This window comes from Cryptotermes secundus, unplaced genomic scaffold, assembly GCF_002891405.2.
Source record: "Cryptotermes secundus unplaced genomic scaffold, Csec_1.0 scaffold323, whole genome shotgun sequence".
In the NCBI taxonomy this organism is placed as follows: Eukaryota; Metazoa; Arthropoda; class Insecta; order Blattodea; family Kalotermitidae; genus Cryptotermes; species Cryptotermes secundus.
In genome coordinates, this window is record NW_019738961.1 from 1929659 (window position 1) to 1952933 (window position 23275).

A 23275-nucleotide genomic window follows, 5' to 3' on the forward strand; every position below is an offset into this window, starting at 1 on the left:
CCGATTATGTAGAAAGTATAGGAGCCTCGACGTCTCACAGCCGTATGGACCTCCATGGCCTGTTACTGGGATAGCTTTTCCTTTTTCTCTCTCTTTCGAAATCCAAAGAAGTCAAAACCGGATGGTCTAATTCACGACGGAGCAGAAGAATCATGGAGAATCTTGTTAGCATGGCTGTGCCTCCGTGTATGTGGCAGAACGTTACCGGCCTATAGGAGGAATTTCATTGAGTGAAGTTGTGGCAGACAGCCGGCGCCACATCGCAGAAGACACCAATGCTTATGCGCACTGGGATCTCGCCTAACACTACAAACTATAAATATCTTCGCTCGCCCAAACACTGGAATCGTGGGTTTCTAATCCGACTCGATGCACGGATGCCTGCGTTTGTTCTATTTTTCTTGTCCTGTGTAGGTAGCGGCCTTGCGACCTGGTGATCACCTGTCCAAGGAGTCTTACCAACTGTCTGTAAGATTCGTAGGAGGGACTCAGTAAATAGGTCCCAAATGGGCATAAAACGTAGAACACGTGATATTGGGCCTGGGAAAAACATTTCTGGACATATCCTTCAGCAACATTGATGCACTTGACCCATAGCTTTGCCATTTCGCCGGCACCCGCAGCAAAGAAGTCTGTTGAGTGTTGTCTCAGCCACTTTTGCACCTCCGTTTCAACCTCTTCGTCATCAGCGTCATGTTTTCCACCCAGTTGTGAGCCGCTTTACGTGGCAAATACTTCCTACCGTAAACAGGAAATATTTCTTTATAAATATACTTTGCATTGAGTCCTTTTGTCCACAAATAAACGCACAACAGAACATTGCTCTTCGTATTACACTCCTCAAGCTCTGTCGCCATTTTTACTACTGAAACCAGCCTCTGAACAGGCTCGTGCACGTCTGTTACCTAGACTCTCAAGCAGCTGGACTGTGCTGCTACCTAGTGATACACACAGAAAACCTATTACGTCCGTTACAGCTGTTTTACTTCCATTTGTCCTATTTATTTACTCTCCCTCATATTTTCATAATTCTGAATGGGAACAGGCCAGGCAGCCTACTCCGTCAAGGTACCGGGAAGAATAGTACTCGTACAAATTTTGAATATGTGTTTATTTATTTATTTGTAGTTTATTTAATTAAAATGTCAATAACTCTGATGACCGTAAAGCGTCGATTGGTTAGATAGGAGAAGACGTGCGTGAAATAGATCATGGCCTATGTTAAGCTAGGGCACGCGGTAGCGTTGTTGGTTGAGGCACTATGCTACAAGCCGGAAGTTCGCGGGTTCAAGTCCCGATGAGGTAATTGGATTTTTTTCACTTGACCTAATCCTTCCAGCCACACTAGGGCCCTGGAGTCGACTCAGCCTCTAACAGAAATGAGTACCAGGAATATTATTGGAAAATTCCGGGGGGGGGGTTAAAGGGCTGCCGGCGCGTAGGGCTAACAACCTTGCCGCCGTCTATGAGCCGATTGTCTAGAAAATGTGAGAACCTCAACACCTCACAACCCTATGGGCCTGCACGGCCTGTTACAGGGATAGCTTTACTATGTTAAGCTATCCTGGCATTTGCCTAGAAGGACAGGAAACCCACGAAACTCTCATCCAGGGTAGTCGATGTCTCGGCATTTCCTGAACTGAAGTCAGAAGTGTTACCGACTTAGCCAGCCTGTTCGAGATTTAGTTGCCGGAAAGCTGTGTAGTTCCAACACATGCCAATCCTACCAACTGATCCAGCCTGTTCGAGATTTAGTTGCCGGAAAGCTGTGTAGTTCCAACACATGGCCAATCGTACCAACTGATCCGGTCTATTCGATATTTAATTGCTGGAAAGCTGTGTAGTTTGAGCACAATGCCAGTCGTACCGCCTGAGCCATCCTGTTCGAGATTTAGTTACTGGAACGCTGTAACACAATGCCAATCCTACCGATTGAGCCAGCCTGTTCGAGATTTAGTTGCTGGAAAACTGTAGTTTGAGCACAATGCCAGTCGTACCGCCTGAGCCAGCCTGTTCGAGATTTAGTTGCTGGAACGCTGAAACACAATGCCAATCCTACCGACTGAGCCAATCTGTTCGATATTTAGTTGCAGGAAAGCTGTGTAGTTTCAGCACGTTGCCAGTCGTTCTGTCCATTTACTTAGTTGTGATTGCCGCTTGCTGTACGCGCAGACGCGAAAGTTACGGACTCAGACACGCCTTGTTAACTTCCTGGAGTCTGCTTGTTATAAAATTCTAGCGGAGCGGCAGTTTATTTCACTCGAAACGGAAGTGTAAAGGATCAGGTCTGGAATGATGACACAATTGTCGATCACGTTTGAAAGCGATGCCTTCATGTTAGACCGTCCGTGTTGCAGTAGATAACTCGCACTTGGTTCCTAGCCAATTCTCACATGGCCGTTGAACTGTACGAGGTTCAGTTACGTTACACATGCTTTGCCCACATATGGCACTCATTCAGTTGTATCTGTGTGATTGATGTTGTGCTGTGGAGTGCCGTTTTAGATTGCTTCCCATATTTCGGGAAAACAATTGAGGCTTATTACATCATCTTGCTGTCTGTGTATCCCCGCCTTAACTTTTGAGGCCTCTGATGCTTATGTCATCTTGCTGTCTGTCTCTCTGTGTAACCCCCTCTAAATTTCTGAGGGATATGATGCTTGTGACATCACCTTGCTGTCTGTGTATCCCCGCCTTAACTTTTGAGGCCTATGATGCTTACGTCATCTTGCTGTCTGTGTCTCTCCGTGTAACCCCCTCTAAATTTCTGAGGGATATGATGCTTGTGACATCACCTTGCTGTCTGTGTATCCCCGCCTTAACTTTTGAGGCCTATGATGCTTACGTCATCTTGCTGTCTGTGTCTCTCCGTGTAACCCCCTCTAAATTTCTGAGGGATATGATGCTTGTGACATCACCTTGCTGTCTGTGTATCCCCGCCTTAACTTTTGAGGCCTATGATGCTTACGTCATCTTGCTGTCTGTGTCTCTCCGTGTAACCCCCTCTAAATTTCTGAGGGATATGATGCTTGTGACATCACCTTGCTGTCTGTGTATCCCCGCCTTAACTTTTGAGGCCTATGATGCTTACGTCATCTTGCTGTCTGTGTCTCTCCGTGTAACCCCCTCTAAATTTCTGAGGGATATGATGCTTGTGACATCACCTTGCTGTCTGTGTATCCCCGCCTTAACTTTTGAGGCCTATGATGCTTACGTCATCTTGCTGTCTGTGTCTCTCCGTGTAACCCCCTCTAAATTTCTGAGGGATATGATGCTTGTGACATCACCTTGCTGTCTGTGTATCCCCGCCTTAACTTTTGAGGCCTATGATGCTTACGTCATCTTGCTGTCTGTGTCTCTCCGTGTAACCCCCTCTAAATTTCTGAGGGATATGATGCTTGTGACATCACCTTGCTGTCTGTGTATCCCCGCCTTAACTTTTGAGGCCTATGATGCTTACGTCATCTTGCTGTCTGTGTCTCTCCGTGTAACCCCCTCTAAATTTCTGAGGGATATGATGCTTGTGACATCACCTTGCTGTCTGTGTATCCCCGCCTTAACTTTTGAGGCCTATGATGCTTACGTCATCTTGCTGTCTGTGTCTCTCCGTGTAACCCCCTCTAAATTTCTGAGGGATATGATGCTTGTGACATCACCTTGCTGTCTGTGTATCCCCGCCTTAACTTTTGAGGCCTATGATGCTTACGTCATCTTGCTGTCTGTGTCTCTCCGTGTAACCCCCTCTAAATTTCTGAGGGATATGATGCTTGTGACATCACCTTGCTGTCTGTGTATCCCCGCCTTAACTTTTGAGGCCTATGATGCTTACGTCATCTTGCTGTCTGTGTCTCTCCGTGTAACCCCCTCTAAATTTCTGAGGGCTATGATGCTTATGACATCACCTTGCTGTCTGTCTGTGTGCCTCCCAGGTTTTTGCTATGCAGTCCGTGTCGGATCAAAGGAAAGCAGGCGATTTGCTTTTCTCAGAACTTCTTAATTATATATACTTTATCTTCGCAAATGGAAGTCAGAACGAAAAAAGAAATTTATCTGTCTGTCCATCAATCTATCTATCTATGGCTCTACAACCCTTATGGGCCTTGGACGGGGGATCAGCCCGTCGCAGGGCCGCTACCTACACACAGAACAGCATAAAGACAGAATAAACGCACACGTACATCCATGCCTTGAGTGGAATTCGAACGCACGATCCCAGTGTTCGAGCAGGCAAAGACTTCATGCCTAAGACCGCCCGGCCACTGGGATCGGCTTCACTAAGTTAAGGAGCCCCCGGCGTGAGGTGTGTTGTGAGGGTCGTATGAAATACGGAAGATACTCTGGAATAGGCCGTATACATAATATGAAGCTCGGAATGCTGTAATATCATCATCATCATCAGTAATCTGTCAAGACGACAGGTCCACAGTCTCTTTCAAAACAATTCCTCCACTTAATGCGATCTAGAGCTTTCTCCTTCAAATGACAGTATCCTCTTCTGTCCCCAAGGTCATCCAGCATCTTCTTACGTCTTCTTCCTCGTCTTCTTGTCACTTCTATCCGCCCATCTATCTTTCCTTCGATAGCTTCTTTTAGAAGGCAGTTTCTGCGTAAAACATGACCAATCCAATTAGCCTTCCGTTTTCTTATTTCATGTAGGATATTCCTCTGCTCACTGACTCTAATTAACACTTCTTCATTTCTCACATAATCGGTCCAACTGATCTTCTCCATTCTTCTCCAACACCACATTTCGAAACTTTCCAGATGTTTCTGATCTACTGCCCTAAGTGTCCATGTTTCAGCCCCATACAGAGCTATGCTCCAAATGTAGCATTTCACTAGTTTCTTCCTCAAATTTAAGTCCAATTTGCTGGTAAAAAGATTCTTCTTCTTGCTAAATGCAGCTTTTGCCATGGCAATCCTGGATTTAATTTCACAAGTACACCTTCCATCATCTGTTAACAAGCTGCTGTAATATATAAACGTTTAAAACTGTTTCCATCGCTATAAAGTTTAGGTACGCGCGATGTTTCGGCTGCCAAGCAGGTGATGAAATTACGTGAGTTAATCTGGGATCTTGAAGTTCTGGTGTTAACTGAGCAGTCTGTCATTATAACATTCAGTACAGCCCGCTGAACTCCGAAACAAACATGACTTCCTGCTTCGCCAAACAGCAGACATCGTGTGTGGTTTGTGTCGTTCTGTCGTAGCAACATCATTAAACATTTTCGGTACCTTTTGACGTGTCTGTACCACCAAAGAAGTAGGTTATTGTGGTTATTCCGTATTATCCGACTTTTCTCGAGTCGATTGAAGCACAGGCGTTGCTTTAACTTCAGTACTCTGCATTTTCCTCGCAGACTGTGTTTGTATGCTTCGTATGATTCTCAGAATAGCCAACGATAATTTCCATAAGCAGCTTTAATCGATGGGGCTCTTTCATGGAGACGCAGCGTGAATTTTTAAATATTTTGATGAATTTCAAGCTGTGAAGTTACGAATCGGTGAGTTGATCTTGTGAATGAATGTCAACGCTGATAGGGCACTGATTAGTATGAAATGTTCCATATTCTGTACATGCTTCTTTTCTGTTGTTTTATGTCGTATTGAATTTCGATAACAGAAGATTTAGAACATTTTTTTTAATGTCTGACAGTTTATAGTGTTTCGCTGCTTTTATGAGCTATATGTAAGCATCTCCATCTAGTGCCGAAGTTGGAGTTAGACATCCACTCCTTCCTACGTCCTCGTTACATGGCATTATTTAGTTTTTGTATATACCAGTCTTTGAGATTTGAGGATCCCATTGCTGCAGTCATGAAGATTTTCCTGTCTTTTCGGTAATGACACTGTGTAGACTGGTATATACAGGGTGTTTCACGACTTTAGGGCATAACTGCAGGAGATGATTTCCTAGGTCTTTTTGATCAAAAAAGTTCATGTAAACATGTGTCCGATTTTGGACGGTTACGGAGTTATGACCTTTTTTTTTTCATTCCCGTACACGCCCTCGTGTGAACCGCGTCTGTCAGCTGGCGGGTCGCTATTTTTAGCCTCCTACAGACAGAGCGTTCTCGTTATCTCGACACTTGAGAGCTACCTAAGGCGTGGTTGGTTGGTTGGTCGGTATGTCCGGCGCGGTTCACAACCGAGCGGCAGCCTGTGTTGCGGCCGGCGGTGGCATTTTCGAAAATCAGCTTTAAGCACCAGTAAATTCAAATTAAAGGTAATTTCACGAAGTTAACTTTACATTCATACTTTAAATGTATCATGTATTATGCTGGTTTATTATTTTGTTCCGTTTATTGCCAGTAATCGTTACCTTCTGTTCTGAGTTTAAAACGGTCATAACTCCGTAACCGTCCAAAATCGGACACATGTTTATATGAACTTTTTTGATCACAAAGACCTAGGAAATCACCTCCTGCAGTTATGCCCTAAAGTCGTGAAACACTCTGTATAGTAGTTAGCAGCCAGCCGATGGTATCTTCTGCCTACATCTTGAGAATAAAAGAGTAAGCGAAGCACGCAAAAAAATGTTGAGCCTCTGATCTCACGTAGATTATATTTGAGGAAAGGTTGCTGAAGAGAATATTTAGACTTAACACGGAAAACGTAAAAAGGTGCTGGAGAAAAATACATAATAAAGAGCTTCGTAATTTGTACTCCTCTTCAGATACTATGAGTGTGATCAAATCAAGGAGGATTGGAAGGCGGGGCGTGTAGCACGAATGGGGAAATGAGAAATGCATGCAAAATTTTTGTCGGAAAACCTGAAGGGAAGAGACCTCTTAGATGACTAGACGTAGATGGGATGATAAATTAATCTTGAAAGCACAAAATTTAGAGAGGGGGATTGAGTAAAGTTGGCTCATTATATGGCCCAGTAGTTACCACTTGGCGAAGACTGTGATGAGCAGGGCCCGGATTTTGATGACCTGAAAATATTTATAAAATGACCGAAAACATCCAGGAAAATGACCTAAATATGACCCAAAAATGTAATATGCAGGGCCCGGATTTTGATGACCTGAAAATATTTAAAAAATGACCGAAAAAAAACCAGAAAAATGACCCCAAAATGTAATATGCAGGGCCCGGATTTTGATGACCTGAAAATATTCAAAATATGACCTATAAAATGACCGAAAACATCCAGAAAAATGACCCAAAGGAGAAAAGAAAGAACGCTTCGCTTCCATGTTATTCACATTTTAGGAAACATATGAACAAAAATTCCCTAAAATGGCCAAAAGTGACAAAAAATGCGCTTAAAAGTCCAAAAATTTACCAAAAAATGACCTTAAACCTAAAAATGTCAAAAAAAAAATACAAAAAATACCTACAAAATTTACATTTCTGTAACCAGCAGCTCATACCCGAGATTTATATATTTAAAAGCATCGCATAGGATACAAGAAAAGAAAGATGATATGTCATCAAAATCCTGGCCCTGGTGATGAGTCTTTTGGTTCCGAAAAGGACGGGAAACTTCTTGAGTGGGTTGGGTGACTGTTGGCCTCTCAAAAAGTATCTGCTGTTTGGTGTTAGTTGTGAGTTTAAAGTTGAATGAGCGTTGAAACTTGTTTCTGTTACATATGAATCGGAAAGTATTGTGACATGTAGACCCATTGCCAAGTAATACCTGTGTAAACAGGCGACAGTACAACAGCCGTTGCTAGGGAACAGCCCTGTGGACACGTTTCCCTGGAAACGAGAGAACAAACAGTAATAAAAGGCATGTTCTGTACGGTCCGTGCCCGGGCTATATAACGAGTGATTCAGTTGAGATTTTCAGTTGTGAGAAGTGAGAAGCTGAGGCCGGGGACAGTTCGGGAAACCAGAGGAAGGGGAACGTCCGCCGTTAAAAGCCGCTACCAAGTAACAGCTAATGATTGTGTAGCCTAAATGTGTGCTGTAGTTACAGTGACCTTTTTTTTTTTTTCTCCCCCCCCCCCGGCACTACAGCCCCAGTGGGCCTAGGCTTACCTCCATGAACTTCTCCGTTCACTTCGGTTTTTCTAGATCTTACACATTCGGTAGGACTCCTTGGGCGGGTGATCAGCTCGTCGCAAGGCCTCTACCTGTACACAACACAGAAAAACGTACACACACAAACTAAACATCCATGCCCTGAGTGGGATTCGAACCCACGATCCCGGTTTCCAAGCGAGCGAAGACAGTACATGCCTTAGACCGCTCGGCTACCGTGACGGGCACAGTGACCTTTGGAGTGTGTAATTCAGTGACATCGCAGTTAATCGTGGTTACATGTGTAATTGTCCAATAAATCCAGTTACCCATCCAAACGTGATCTCTAGTCACACTCAGTCACATGACAGTATGATAAGGCGTTCTCCGAATCTGCCATTTTAACGCTGTCCCGAATGTCTACAAAAAGAATGCGTTGTGTTATTCCGGGACAACCTCCTTTTACAGACGTTGTCAGCGAGCTATTTGGGGCCACGGTCCTTCTGCCGCCTGTCCTTCGTGGCTATTTATGGTGGCTTAGATGCTTTATTTGGACGTACAGACACCGTGGCGTTATGATCGCCGCTTCGCCTGATTCGATAATAAACTTGCGTGTAAATTGCTGGCGCTGTGACGTAACGGGGTTGCATGTGAACTGAATGTTCCAGCATCTCGCGATGTATCTGTTGGCTTTTGTTCGTTAACGTTTACGCGTGGGTTTTATGGCGTTTTACCAACAGTTCTTTTCCTGAGAAACAATTTGAACGTAATTAGGTAAGCTACTAGGAATATTCAACCAAAAGGCGGCACCAGACCCGCGCATGCGCGCGTGTAAATATGTAGGCCTTCCACTGCTTCCAGATCATCTATCACTTCTGTCTACTGTTTCATCCCAGACACTTTTTAAATTCGTACGTGAGTCGGTTTAGCGATGGGCTACCGGCTGGACAGTCGGGGTTCGATTTCCGGCAGGGATAAGGTTTTCATCTTCTCCACAGCTTTCAGACTGGCTTTCCGGTCCACCTAGCCTCCTGTCCAGTGGGTACTGGGTGGCCCGTTCCCCAGGGGTAAAACGGACGGAGCGTGAAGCTGACCACTCACCTCCATCCAGTGCCCAGGTGAAGAATGGTGGAGCTTTACCTCCACTCCCTCATATGTCTTCGTGGCATAGTTCTTAATTAGGCACAGGGACAAATTTGCATTCCGTATACTACTATCCTATGGGCCTCCACAGCCTGTTACAGGGATACCTTTACTTACCGGGACACACATGCACTATGCTACAAGCCGGTAGGTCACGGATTCGAGTCCCAAAGAGGTGGATTGTTTTAATTTACCTAATCCTTCCAGCCGCACTGTCTCCCTGGGATTGACTCAGCCTCTAACAGAAATGAGTACCAGTAATATTCCTGGGGGGAAAGGGCGGCCGGCGCGTAAAACTGACAACCTTACCGCCATTTGTGAACCGATTGCCTAGAAGATTTGGGAGCCTCAGCGTCTCACAACTCTATGGGCCTCCACGGCCTGTTAAAGGGTTAGCTTTATCCTTTTTACCGGGATACACCTCCATTTAGTGCCTTGGTTAAGAACTGTGGAGCTATACTCCACTCCCCCATACGTCTTCTTGCCGTGGTGCTTAAGTAATTAAGCACAGGGGTAACTTTATCTTAGAGAAACTAGCTTCACTACGGCGCCCATCTCTTCTGCGTTTGCGCTTTCATTTGACGTGCACGACATACCTCTGGTAGGCCCGTAAGCAGGAATTTCCATGTAGTTATCAATCATATCTGTTGTTATTGCATAGGCCCTCTGTACGTCGAGGTGCCATCTCCGGGAGGGTAAGGCAATTCGTTGCTCCTCACTCTTCATTTCCGGTTTCTCTTGGAGTAGTTATATTTCTTGACGTATGATTTTATGATTAGGTTACTCTCATGACTCAGTATGGCGCCTAGGCTAAATCAAAAAACGAAACTTGTAGATCATTTTCCGCCTGTTACTGAGACCATGGATTTATATCTCGAAGCATTATGAAGTCTAGGCTCGTATGCTTTTTGCTTGGTTTCTTCACGGCAACTGTTTTGCTTTCTCTATGCTTTATTATACCTACCAGCCGCACTTTCGCCATATCATGTCATATTGCGGGACTTTCTCATAGCAACTTGTTTACGGCAACGTACGACTGTGTATGTAACTGTGGCGTGGCTTCTCACCGTGTGTCTCGTGGTGGAGCAAGTTCATCATGCTACAGTTGCCGCCCCTCGTGGAGAGCTCCATGTCTGACATGTCAGTTGGCTGGTCTTGGAGGAAATTGGTACGGGGGCTACGCTAAGCAGTGCCGTCTTAGGCACCTGTAGAGTACGAACGAAAACTTATGACAGCGTTAATACTGCCAGCGTAATCGTAAACTCGAAACATTTAACACTGACACAAGATGCGCGCGCATCCCAATGCAAAGCTGATGATTTTACATTCTTCAGAAGTGTCACCATTGACGAGATGACCGCACCATAGCTCAGGCTGTTAGTCGCTGACTTCCCACCGCGGCGGCCCGGATTGGAGCCCGGGTCTGGTCATGTGGGATTTGTGACGGGCAAAGTGGCGCTGGGCAGGTTTTCTCCGAGTACTTCGGTTTCCCCTGCTAATCTTCATTCTACCAATTTCTCCACAATCACCATCATTTATCATCTGGGGCTGGTACAGTAGGCCAGTAGTGGCCGCAGTTCCAAGCGGACTCGTTCTCAATGACAAGATCTGATTAAGACTGAGACGTGTTTTGTTATGTGAAGTGTTGGTTGGGCCAGGTTTTCATTCCCATTTTGTTTTATTCATTTTCTTTTTATTCCACTTTTTAGGATTGTATGCAGTGTGATATCTGTAATGCGATTAGCCTCTCTAGCCATATGTGTATGTTTATTTCTGCAGTAAATGAATGTACAACACATTTCTCTATCCTCAGGTGGCAAAGCGAGTGTCGAAATCGGTTAAAATAATTTAAAGAATGGGAAACATTGACAGAAGTTCTGGGATTTCAGGTTCTAACGGCAGTGACTATGAAGTTCTCCTACGTTTCTGAGGAACGTAGTGTCTCCATTTTCAGGGTCGAAGATTAGGCCAAGTAAGAGCATAGTGCTGTTTTTTTGTTGCTTCCTTACTCGGCTTACTCTTCAGCCCTGAAGATGTAGGCAGTACATTCCTCCGAAGTGTTAGTAAATTCCAGGAACTGGGACTGTCCCAAGTCACTGCCTTGATATCTGTATTTTCTCCACAAAAATTGATGTCACATCCGGGTTCGAACTGCTCATTAGTACATTTTTACTTCCGACATTTGCAAATGCTATCAGTTGCATGACGTTTTGTGTATGTCAGCCATTCAAGCATGAAAGTAGGTATCTGTCTCCGGGTGAGTGACCGTAAGCCTGTGAAGGATGTAATGAAAAGCAGAGTGGTGTTGATATTTCGCTTTTCTGCTTCAGTCTTCTTATGCAGCACGAAACGGCTCGTGGAAATACGACTACACGAAGGGCGTGAAAACATGTATCGCTTGTTTCTGTAGAGGAGCAGTCTTCACAGTCGTTACTTCCGTGTGTGCGTGCGTACGTGCATTAGCTATCAGTTTTCCCTGTTAAAGGCCTTGGTGACCCATTGCGTTGTGAGACGTCGATGCTCCCAGATATTCTAGATAGTCGGCTCACAAATGGCGGTGAGGTCACCTTACGAGCCGGCCGGCTGCCCTTTACCCCCAGTAAGATTCCTGGTACTCAATTCTGTTAGAGTCTGGGTGACTCCAGGGCCATAGTGCGGCTAGAAGGATTAGATCAATTGAAATAACCAGTGACCTCATCAGGAATCGAACCCGCGATCTTCTTGCTTGTAGCATAGTGCATCAAACAACTACGCTACTGCGTGCCCTCTGCGTATTTACAAATTCAGTTATTTATGGTTGTATTTCTTCATAGTGATGAGCTCGGGGGAGGAGCCCCAGTACCCATTGGATAGGAGGCTGGGTGTGTCCCAGAACCGATCTGAACGTTATGGAAAAAAACTATCTGGCCTCTGCCGGGAATCGAATTCCGGCCGTTCTATCCATAACCTATCGCTATGCCAACTGAGTACTCCTGGCTCATTATTAGCCTACTTATTTTGAAAAGTAAATGGAGGATTATGAGATCACCTTTCTGTCTGTTTAAATCCCCTAACGCCTGAAAGCCGGAGTAGAGGAGCCAGAAGAAACAGCCGTTGACTGGCAGCGGGTGTGTAAACAATCGCGACAAGGAATACACACGCAGCAATGTAGGAACTGTTGTACTTTGTTTTCTATGCGGTCTTTGTCGTATCAGAAACTCAGTGTGCAGTGAAAGGAAAGTAGACGATTAGTTCTTCCCAGACTTTGTGCCTGCGCGCGCACTTGCATGTGTAGACGAGTGAAGTGGGTGAGAGAAAGTATAGATTAAATTAATAAATCAGGTCCTTAAAATTTGCTGTGTTTGCCAAGCTTATATCACCTAATGTGTGGACTGCAGTTTTATGCGTTGTTATGGTCCATTCTCTGGCCGCCAGTAAAATTCATAGTACCGCAATTGAGGCTCCAGATGTGCCATGCTATGGCGAGGGTTCAGCATGATTCAAGAAAGAGAAGACAATGCAGTGCGTTCGCATTTTATGCCAACTTGAGACAGTTGGATATAAAAAAATATTGTAACGTATTTTGTCTCTGAAGACGCCGTTGGGATTGTTAATCGGTTTATTTAACAACATACATGTCGTAACTACAATCAATTATAACGCAGTTGCGGGTTTACACACTTCACAAACCCTACTCACAAATCTCTTCACACTATCTTCAGTAATCTTCACTGATTCACAGTACAAGACTGCGACTGCTAGACTTCTGCTGCACTCGGCAACTTCACGATCCGCTCTGTGTCACTCCTGATCACACACTCTCAATACCTTCTTACACTATCACGATTCACTCGCTACAACTGAACCCGGCGACTGCTACAATTCAACTGACCGCTTAGGCATTCCAGTTCTCTTATAAACCCTCAGCTAGACAGCGGAAAACGCGCCTCGCTTCCCTGTTGCGTAATCGCCGTGTTTACACGCGTTCCTGGGCAACATTGTCGAAAGTTGTTTACTGCTGTGTAGTAGCCGCTGTATCCCTTGTTACGTCACTGTGGGAAGTGCTGTTACTTCACCGCGGGGGAGGGGGTGTTTACCGAGCGTTGCGTACTGATGGAAGGAGTGGGGGTATGTGACGTCACTTGCGAGACCGCAGAGTTCACGTGACCCCTACATCCTATTGCGCCATCCACGTCACAATATTAAAGAAATCACACTGTGTGCAAAATCTGAAAAATTGCTGTTTCCCCCCCGCCCCAAAAAAAATATCGACAAGAATGGTGCCTGTATTATTTCTATGAGAAAACTTGTCTTGAATTACGCTACATCTTCAGGAACGCATCCTCGCATAAATGTGCCCGTACAGTATGCAGCCATTGAACATGCCCTTTTGGCTCAGTTTTACTGAGTTGCAGTGCACTGGAAGTTTACGAATACGCAGCTCTACGCGAAATTAGCCTATATGGGCGTAAATACCTCTACACGATACGTGAAGAAATCGGTTTATGGCACCGTAAAGATTATATGCTTTGCTTCTACGGAAGAAACGTTCCTCACAAATTAAATTCTGAAGCTAAATAACGTAATGAATATATTGCGAATACATGTAAATCGAAATGTTCTCGCATTAGGAAAGAAAGCTTTAACACAGCAGTGTTCAATTTGAATTTCTCATAGCGGTGGCTATGAATATTTTTTTGGAATGTGACGCCGTGTAGTCGGGGTCAGTGAATAAGTCAGCTGTACGTAGAGATCGAAAAGCTTCAAATTATTATTATTTTTATTGCTAGTGGGATGGGACTAAGTTCCTTGTACTGCGGCCACTTCTGGCCTATTGTACCAGCCCCAGATGATAGGTGAGGGTGATTGTGGAGCAATTGGTGGAATGAAGATTGGCAGGGGAAACCGAAGCACTCGGAGGAAACCTGCCCCAGCGTCACTTTGTACACCACAAATCCCACTTAACCACACCCGGGATCGAACCCGGGCCGTTGCGGTGGGAAGCCAGCGACTAACCGCTTGAGCTATGGCGCGGCCAAGCTTCGAATTAAGAAAGCCAAGCTTTATTTTGGGGCTGTTCCTTTCTTGGCATACTGATGGACTCTGAAGATGGAGGCAGTACGTTAATCGGAAACGTTGGCGTGCTTCTACCGGACTACACGGCATCATATGTCAGAATATAGACAAACACGTTCTGGTGTCATGTTACAGCTACAATGCCTAAGCATCTAGGTTTGTATTTATACGTCACTGTTATATTCATATCGAGGAAAACTAATTCAGAACGGCTGATTGCAAGAGTAACCTAAGCGACAAGAATATTGTCACGTGTATGACTGTCTATAGACAAGGCTTGGATTGGACATTGGATTTATTTAACACTTACACGTCTTAACTACAAATAACTATAGCGCTATCTAATTCACACACACAGTACAATTCACAACAGCACGCACTAAGCCTTCTAAGTCTGCTGTGTCTTCACAAGTCGTCGGCTGGTAACGGCTTCCAACACCGTAGCTTCCTGATCTTCCGTGTTCGCGCCGTTACTGGACGGCGACTGTCTCACAACTAACTGAACTCTATACTTGTCCTGCTTGTAACACCTCGGCACGGACGACATTGAAAACATCGCTTCCCAGTTTGTGCGTGTTATGAATCTATTGCCTAGCTACTGCCGTTTTTTTGCGGTATCGCTAATTAACGACGAGTTTACATGCTACAATATCAAATCTTAGTAGTGTAAAAACTGGCCCATCGTCGCATCTCAAGAGCCGTATGCTGTTCTTATTGTGAACAGGACTCACTCCAGGATGATAAATAGGTTTTGAAGTTTTACTTGCTTCATTGCCTACCTTATAAGGTAGGTATTTTTTGCTTAATCTTATAACGACAGCAATAATATTGCTTTTTTCTGCTTCCTCTTCTCATTCTGTTACCACTTCGACCAACCTGCTCTGTAAAATCGCCCTGGTAACAAGCGAAAATTTTAAAAATTTTCATACACATGTCAAATCTGTAAAGTTAAGGTAAATATAAAAGTAAAACTATACCTGTAATAGGCTGTGGAGGCCCATAGGGTTGTGAGACATCGAGGCTCCCACATTTTCTAGACAATCGGCTCGCAGATGGCGGCGAGGTTGTCAGTCTTACGCGCCGGTCGCCCGTTACCCCCAGGAAGATTCCTGGTACTCATTTATGTTAAAAAGAAGGTAAAGCTATCCCTGTAACAGGCCATGAAGGTCCATAGGGCTGTGAGACGTTTAGGCTCCCACTTTTTGTAGACAATCGGCTCACAGATGGCGGTGAGGTTGTCAGTCTCAGGCGTCAGCCGACCTTTACCCTCAGGAAGATTCCTGGTGCTCATTTGTGTTAGAGGCTGAGTCGACCCCGGGGCCATAGTGCAGCCGGAAGAATTAGGTTAGTTGAAAAATCCAATTATCTCATCGGGAATCGAACCCGCGACCTTCTGGTTTCTATCATAGTGCCTGAACCAAGTACGCTACCGCGTGCCCCCACTCATTTCCCACGTCACAATTTGTGTATTCAATTTCTGCTTTGATGCACTCGCCAGGACATTTTGTACTGAATGTCCAGATCTTACCATCTGAACTTGAATGTTTCCTGCAACCTGTCAGAGGCGCGAACCCCTGACCTGCGTTGCCGATCCTTGCAAGAGTTGAAGTATGTCAGCGGCGTGTATAAAAAAGTAAGCAGTTGAGTTTGCGTTGCATTTACAGGAAACGGGTTTTAATTGCTGACTGCTGTCATGTTATAAAAGTGTCTTTGTTGTGATGACTAATACTGTGTTGATGAACTCATCTTTGACGAACTGTGTAATAAAGGCTGTTCGTGGAATATAAACTCGTGAATGTCTTGGTTCTATCACAAGCACTGATATTAATCACTACTGCCTGACATGCATCTGTTTAAATCTTCTTTTTGCTTGTTTTCTGCGAGAGTTTTGCATTTTTAAATTAAGCTGAATTTTTAAACGCTTCCATTTACCTGTCATTTATGTTTCTTGCCGCTCTGTTTTGTAAGCCCGACTCACTGGAAAGTTCTCTTCCCTGAAGAAGGAAGGGGTAATGATTGATAACTTCACTGAGATGCCCATGTCGTAGTTCAGTTCATGATCTAACGGGATGCTTTATTTCTCCTTATTTTAAGCGCAATTGCCATGATAATACGCTCGTATCAAGTGCAATTTGTGTATGATTGCATTCAGTCATTATGTGCCACGTTAGCGCTGAATGCAGTGGCGAGACGTAGCAAGGAAGACGAATGGATAAGGCTCTAACTCGCATTGTATGCGCCTTGCTTCTTGTCCTATTCAAAACCCCCCAGCAACTGAAGTGAATGGAAGCATCAGGATCACTGAGTGTTCTGGACTTTGTCCAGCGTCCGACACTAGGAAGGAACACAACAGTGTTTTGGAAACCGGATCTGTTTTCACTCAAGTGATAATGTTGCCCGTAATGAACAGCGTGGAATATTATGAAGAGTAATGCCATCTTTTGACGTGTGACATCTCTCAATCTGGTAGAAGTTCACCCACGTTTCGGAGGAACGTAATGTATCCATCTTCAGAGTCGAAGACTAAGTGAAACAGCTTGCTTCTTGCTGGTTGAATGCGTAGCTTCATCCTTGAAGGTGGAAGCAGTGTTTTCCTGCGAAACATTAGGAAACTTCTACCAGACAACACGACGCCACATCGCAAAAGATGGTACTCTTCATGCTTACCTGACTCACTTACTCAAGGCTTTTTTGGACATGCAGAAGCATGTTTGGTAAAACTTGGGGACTGCAGCCGCACGTTGTGCACTGGATATACACTGCTGTTGTAAGACCCATAATTACATACGGCGCCACAGTAAGGTGGCCCAGAGTTAAACTCAAGACAAGCAAGTATAACTTAGCAAATTGCAAAGGTTGGCTTGCTTGGGTATCACAGGAGGAATTCGAACATCTCCAACAGCTGCACTAGAGACACTCCTTGGACTCCCACCACTGCATCTGCAGTTGGAGGCAGAGGCCAGGGCAGGAATCTACCGTCTCCAGGGCAGTGATCAATGGAAACCTAGATCCAGTGGTTTTGGACATGCGTACATAACTCAGGACATGAAAAAAGAACCCATATTAAAAATGGGGTGTGACAAAATGATACTGAGACATGTATATGAAAAACCCGTCACAGTCAGATTTCCTGACAGGAGTGAATGGGAAGACGGGTTTCGGTCCGATAGAAAAGGGGGACTGATCTGGTATACAGATGGTTCCAAGATAAATAAGGGCACTGGAGCTGGTGTGTACTGCCATGGCACGAGGCGGAAACTTAGTTTCAGCCTTGGGCAGTACATAACAGTACCCAGGCAGAGTATACTCCACTAAGGCATGTATTGTGGAGAATTTAGATAGGAACTATAGAAATAGGAACTTCTACATTTTACCTGACAGCCAAGCTGCACTTATAGCGCTTGACAAACACCAGATAAACTAAAAATTGGTCTGGGACTGCAACCAAACGCCCATGGAACTGGCCAAACGTAACAGGGTACAACTGATATGGGTGCCAGGACATGAGGGTATTGCTGGAAACGAAACAGCAGACCAATTAGCTAAGATTGGAGCTGAACATCCGTTCATAGGACCTGAACCAGCCTGTGGCATCTCTATGGGAGTTGCCAGGAAGGCAATCAGGGACTGGACAAATATGAAGCACAAGAATTAATGGGTATCCTTGACTGCACTCAGGCAAGCAAAGGGACTCATACAAGGACCCTCAGGTAAGAGAGCGAAGGAACTGTTGAAGTTAAACAGAAACCAGCTACGATGGGTGGCGGGACTACTTACAGGACGCTGTCACCTCAAAGGACACATCTTCAAACTGGGAGTAAGTAACAGTCCCACTTGTGAGAGGTGTCAAGAAGAAGACGAAACAGCCACACATATCCTGTGCGAATGTGAGGCCTTAGCGTATTTAAGATTACAATACTTTATGGAACCAAGTTACTATTTCGACGCCCCCACGTACAAAACCCTACACTACATTCGAAGCGCAGGATTGCTGAGGGGATAATCAGAAAGGGAGGCACAATAGATCACTGTGGTCGCAGTGCAAGGGCCAAGAAGGCCCACCCCTTACACATTCATTCATTCATACTTACTTACTCATGGAGCTGAGCCCTTCTTGAGGAGCCGCCAATTGTGCAGCTACTCAAGAATTTCCCAGCATTTTATGGAACCCGAAGGTTCATTACCATGTTCAGAAGAGCCCTCCACTGGTCCCTATCCTGAGCCAGATCACTCACCGCTCTGAGAAACTGAAATCCAACATCTGTCCATGGCTCTACAGTCCTTTTTTTGGAGCTTTGCCGCTTTTTCAGTTTCTTAATCCTATACAGAGTCGTTAAGACTCCTTGGATGGGGATCAGTCCGTCGCAAGGCCGCTACCTACACACAGAATAAATGGTCACAGACATCCATGACATGACCACAGCGTTCCAGTGAGCGAAGACATTTCATTCGTTACCACGCGTGCCCACTGTGATCGACCCAATTCAACGTGGAATGCTAAAAAAAGTCAAAAAGGTAAAACTATCCCTGTGACAGGCCGTGGAGGGCCATAGGGCTCTGACATGTCGATGATCCCACATTTTCTAGACGATCGGCTTACAGGTTGCTGTAAGGTTGTCACTCTTACGCGCCGGCCGATCACCCTTTACCCCCAGGAAGGTTCTTTTAGAGGCTGAGTCGACCACAGGGTCATAGTAGGGCTGGATTAAGCCAATTGAAAAATGCATTGACTTAATATGGTCTCGAACCCGAGACCATACAACTTTATGTAAAAATCTAAATCTGTTTGTAGATAGCCTTGCTTACTCTTCCGGTTTCACGGCCCTTTTAGTTCAGCCGTAGCCCCCTAGATACGCCTGTATTTAAATAAGTATTCGTTAAACTGAAAAGAATAAGCTAGTCTTTATTAAGACGAGCTACGCAAGATAGGTTACTTAAGTTTTCCTCACGCGACGGTTTGTTTTCGAAATAACGATTTAGCCTCATCTCGTGAGTTTCTTACGCATTGTTCTTACGGCTAGTCTTCATAACTAGGTTTCGCACTGTGTGCTCCCAATTTCGTACGGGAACTGTAGGTCGTTTGTCCTGTTGTCATAGGGCGAGGTTAATCAGAGCGCATCGTTGCGTCACTGGGTGCCTGGGTGTCTGTACCCAAAGTTTACACAAAGTGCCCTAGCTAGAGACTCAGCCGAAAGCATAGATGCCCCTTTGGGAGTGGTGGTCGGAGCCGGGATAGCGTAGTCGGTATAGCGACTGGCTGGACGACTGAGGGGTCGGAGTTCGAATCCCAGTAAAGTCAAGAATCTTCTCTTCACGTTGTCCAGACCGACTGTTGGGCCCACCTAGCCTCCTATCCAGTTGGTACCAGGAGCTCTTTCCCTGGGGGTAAAGCGGCAGGGGCATGAAGCTAGCCACTCACATCCAGCTAGCGCCGAGGTCAAGAAAATATGGCTCTATATACGTCCACTCCCCCATACGCCTTCATGGCATGTGGCTTAATTAGTTAAGTACAGACAACTTTACCGTACCTTTACCGGGGTGGAGATAAAGCTCTGTAAATCTTTAACCCCAAAATTATATGGCGGAGAGTGGCTAGTTCCGGCCTTTTTATCCTTTTAAATCTTCAGATTCAACTAAATATCTTTAAAAATGAAATTCCTACCCCAAAGAGAACGCTATATGTTCGTTACAAAGACAAATTGGTTATTGCTGTTTGGCGAAATAATCAATACTTATTGTGGGAATATGACGAAACCTGGAAGTATACCGTGTTGGCAGAATGCATTTCTAAATGCTCAGACAGTGTAAGTACGGGCTGGACGAACGGTTTTCGGTTCCTGGCGAAGGCAAGAGATTTTCTCTACTCCACGGTGTCCAAACCGGTTGTGGCTCCCTCCCATCCTCCTACCCAATGGGTACCTCGGCTGCCAGCGTTTAAGGCATGCCACTCTCCTTCGTCAAGAATGGTGAACCCGTACCCACACTTCCCCACACGTCTTCATATCGTAATGCCTAATTAATTAAGCACAGGACAACTTTATACAGGATGTTTCACGACTTTGGGGCATAACTGCGGGAAGTGATTTCCTAGGTCTTTGTGATCAAAAAAGTTCATATAAACATACTCGTGTGTCCGATTTTGGACGGTTACGGAGTTGTGACCTTTTTTTCATTCCCGTACACGCCCTCGTGTGAACCGCGTCTGTCAGCTGGCGGGTCGCTATTTTTAGCCTCCTACAGACAGAGCGTTCTCGTTATCTCGACACTTGAGAGCTACCTAAGGCGTGGTTGGTTGGTTGGTTGGTTGGTCGATATGTCCGGCGTGGTTCATAACCGAGCGGCAGCCTGTGTTGCGGCCGGCGGTGGCATTTTCGAAAATCAGCTTTAAGCACCAATAAATTCAAATTAAAGGTAATTTCACGAAGTTAACTTTACATTCATACTTTAAATGTATCATGTGTTATGTTGGTTTATTATTTTGTTCCGTTTATTGTCAGTAATCATTACCTTCTATTCTGAGTTTTAAACGGTCATAACCCCGTAACCGTCCAAAATCGGGCACATTTTTGATCACAAAGACCTAGGAAATCACCTCCTGAAGTTATGCCCTAAAGTCGTGAAACACCCTGTATATACAGTAACCGTCATGCTTTGAAGGGTGTCAGCTGGCTTTAGAGTCTTGTGTGAGCGCCGCAGCAGTGAAGAATACTGAAGTCATAAGAATCGAGTTCGCTGTCCCAAGTATCCAGGTTCGTAAATGAAAGAGTAAACTAGAGTACATGTGTATGTTCGTGCTAGAGATAGTTGAAGGGACAATGGGAGCCGATACACGTACAGTCTTCTCTGAGCCGTGTCAGAATGAGGTAACACCACGTGAATTTATATTAAAACAGCGTTATCCCTCCTCCCCCCCCCCGCCCCGTTGGCACGTGTACCACTGCTGTAGGAAGGCCGTCCATGTTGCAGAATAAGCTGCATACACGTTACTAATTACAGAAGCAGTCATTCCTTCACGGACCGGCCAGTTTCAACACGAGGCTTGCATCCGGCTCCAGAGCTGTCAGTCTTTTGTTTTTATTTTCTTTTGGCGGGGGGAGGGGGTACGATTCGGTCAGTATCTATACTAACCTGTAAAAGGTTAAGTTATACCTGAGTTCAACCAATTGAGCATATTCCATGAAGGCGTATGGAGGAGTGGATGTATACATCAGCATTTTCTTGACCTCTGCACGAGCTGGAGGTGAGTGATCAGCTTCACGCCCCTGCCGCTTTACCATCGGGGAAAGAGCCCACGGTACCCATTTGATATGAGGCTGGGTGGGTCCCAGACCCGGTCTGCAGGACGTGAAGAGAAAATTTTGGACCCCATCGGGACTCGAACTCCAAACTCTCGGTCGTCCAGCGCGTAGCCAGTCTCTAACCCGGCACCTATACTAACCTGTGTAGTGTGGGCCGCGCCATAGCTCAAGCGGTTAGTCGCTGGCTTCCCACCGCGGTGGCCCGGGTTCGATCCCGGGTCTGGTCAAGTGGGATTTGTGGTGGACAAAGTGACGATGGGGCAGGTTTTCTCCGAGTACTTCGGTTTTCCTTGCCAATCTTCATTCCACCAATTGCTCCACAATCACCCTCACCTGTCATCTTCGGGCTGGTACAAAAGGCCAGAAGTGGCCGCAGAACAAGGGACTTACTCCCACCCCACTAGCAATAAAAAAACTGTGTAGCTACGAATTTTAAGATGATTAACAATGAGTTTGAAAGGAAGCGGTCATAACCTAAAAGAGGCATTGTCACCGTATTTACGTGGAGGGACTGTGGAGAACCAGGATAGCTCTTGCCTCAGCCGAGAACCGAGCACCTGCTGGATAGAAGTTAGAGGAAGACAGCAAGACCAAGCTTGTATGTCTTCTTATGCGCGATGTACGCGATGTATGTTATTTTCACATTAATACTAATGCATTATTGAGCATACGAAATGTTCTCGATTCAAATTTTGGTCAGTTGTAGTCCCGCGAGAAAATTTCCTAGTAGCATGATTGTAGCGGCGCATGCTCCGTGTTGTGACGATGCTTATCTTTATGCTTGAAAAGTGACGTCGCGGCTCATACATCATTAAAACGATTCCCTTAGGCCGCTTTAACAAATTGCAAGGAATGTTATGAATACGTGTTACTAGCCACTGTTGTTTCGAAATGACGTAACTAACCACTTTCACGGTATAATTGCAAAAATTAATTCTTCACACGACAAAATTATGTAATGTGCCATCACGACTAGACTTTTCTATGGATTCGAAGATTGCCTATTGGTTTTAGTGTATGTATTGTCACGTAGTATGTGTGACTGTAGACGGGGTTCGGATTGGTGAATGGATTTATTGACCACTTCACCACACAACTCATAATTACACTTAATTATAGCTCCATCTATATTTCCACACCTTACTGATCACAAGAGCACACAGTTTAGTGTTCTCATTCTGTCACTGTACGTTTCCTGGTAACGACTCTAACAATGGCTATTCCTCTGCCTCCGGCTCAAGACCTCTCCTCATAGATGCCCGTACAGAACTAACAACTGACCTTGTCCCTTGCTTATAATATGTGGACCCGGACCACCTAGAAACATTGCTGTAGCCCAACTGTTGCAGTATTAAGAATCTGCTACCTAGCAACAGGAACATGTTTACCGAGTCGTTACCCAGAAATGGCCCTGGTTTATGCGCCCACCTCGTAGTTGTTGCATAGCATCGGCTGTGAACGATACAGTATATATAAATAATACACCTTCGGGCCTATGAGTTATAGTGTTGGTATTAATGATATTAGAAAGTAATTATAATTATAAACACTGATGGTATACCATGTGTTCAGTCCAATCTGAGTGCAGTGCTGCGGGCCTCGCACTCCTGTGGTTGGCGCTTTTCGTGATATAATCTAGTTCTCCTCAGCCGCTGGTTGTATTTCAGTGTGGGGTTTCATTCTGTGCCTTATTTTATGTGGAAGATAACGATATACCTTTCTAAGGCAAAATATTAAATCCTCGCCTTTTTGCCAATTTTTCGTTTGCTTTTTGGAAAACTGGAAATTAAATATCTCAAGAACTGTGA

General features: G+C 45.1%; 1 protein-coding gene across 2 annotated transcripts in view; it reads left to right on the top strand.

Moving 5' to 3' along the window:
• Nucleotides 1-23275, top strand: part of LOC111871434 — a 297382-nt gene that overhangs the window by 138240 nt on the left and 135867 nt on the right. The window lies entirely within an intron of this gene.